Source organism: Triticum dicoccoides, chromosome 7B (genome assembly GCF_002162155.2).
Source record: "Triticum dicoccoides isolate Atlit2015 ecotype Zavitan chromosome 7B, WEW_v2.0, whole genome shotgun sequence".
NCBI classification, from domain to species: domain Eukaryota; kingdom Viridiplantae; phylum Streptophyta; class Magnoliopsida; order Poales; family Poaceae; genus Triticum; species Triticum dicoccoides.
The window spans coordinates 57,771,017-57,772,230 of record NC_041393.1 but is presented as its reverse complement, the minus strand read 5'-3'; the positions used below and the strand labels follow the sequence as shown (position 1 = coordinate 57,772,230).

The following is a 1,214-nucleotide window of genomic DNA, read 5'->3' as shown; positions in this document are numbered from 1 at the left end:
AGTGGGATTAAAGCCCAAGAATTTTTGAAGAAACTAACCCACTTGCCAACCTCTACAGCCATCCTGAAAGTATTGTAAAGTATTCTACAGGAAGGAAATCTCTCTTAGGTGCCGGTGAATAATCCTTTCTAAGGTCGGCGGCCTTTTATAGTTGCTCGGGGGAATACACTTGTGGGCTTGGAGCGCCGCTGGTTTTCCAAATCCACCGTCACGGTTTATTTACCATGTATAGTGGTATTTTGTTCCTGCATCACAGAAAAAAGCGATATTTTTTCCTGCACCACAATAAAAAATCAGTATTTAATATGTAAAAAATAGGTATTTATTATTTAAAATATTGATATTTACTTTTCCTATCTAATATCAATGCGTGGCCCGGTATAGACAAATGTTGTGATAGAAAAAAAGGATACTACGCGATCTGGCAATCAATTGCGAAATCAGGGCTCAATAAATTATATTTCCCTCCCGTTTGGGCACAGCCTTGCACGGGAGCAGTGTTGCCAGCCGCACGATCGCCATCCTATTGTGCAAGTGTACAAGGGTCAATTAGCTTCCTGTCTTAGATAGTAGAATTATTAGTTTTGTTAAGGTAACTCTTTGTTATGTTTGATGCTAAATATAGAGCCCAGGCTCGACTTATGTTGAAGTGGCTCCGTTACCGGGAGTGAAGGACAGCTGAGATGAACCAGGTCCTTTCCCTCAAAAAATGAAAACAAATAATCAGGTCTTACTAGTTCAAACTCAACTCGTTGGTGGATCATTAGCTGGAAATCTCCAAGCACGGAACGGGGATGTGCCATTATTTATCCGCACGCACGCGACATCGTGTGTTCCTCGTGTCGAGTGTGCAATATGTAGGATGGTTTGTGTGAGAGCATACACAATGTCACCTATACTCTGATGAGAAGACAAGACACATACATAGTTCTTCCTTGCATATTGTAGTTTTTTTTCGGAAAAACTTCCAATCTATTCATCTTCAATCATGGCAGTACAACGAATATCAGAAATAAAAATTACATCCAGATTCGTAGACCACCTAGCGACGACTACAAGCACCGAAGCGAGGCGAAGGCGCGCCGCCGTCATCGCCCCTCCATCGCCGGAGCCGGGCACAACTTGTTGTAGTAGACAGTCGGGAAGTCGTCGTGCTAAAGCCCCATAGGACCAGCACTCCAGAACAGCAACCGTCGCCGATGAAAAATAACGTA

General features: G+C 43.1%; 1 pseudogene; it reads right to left on the bottom strand.

Annotated features, from left to right (window-relative positions):
• Nucleotides 1-62, bottom strand: part of LOC119338606 — a 6,370-nt pseudogene extending 6,308 nt beyond the window's left edge.
• Nucleotides 63-1,214: the final 1,152 nt, after the last annotated feature.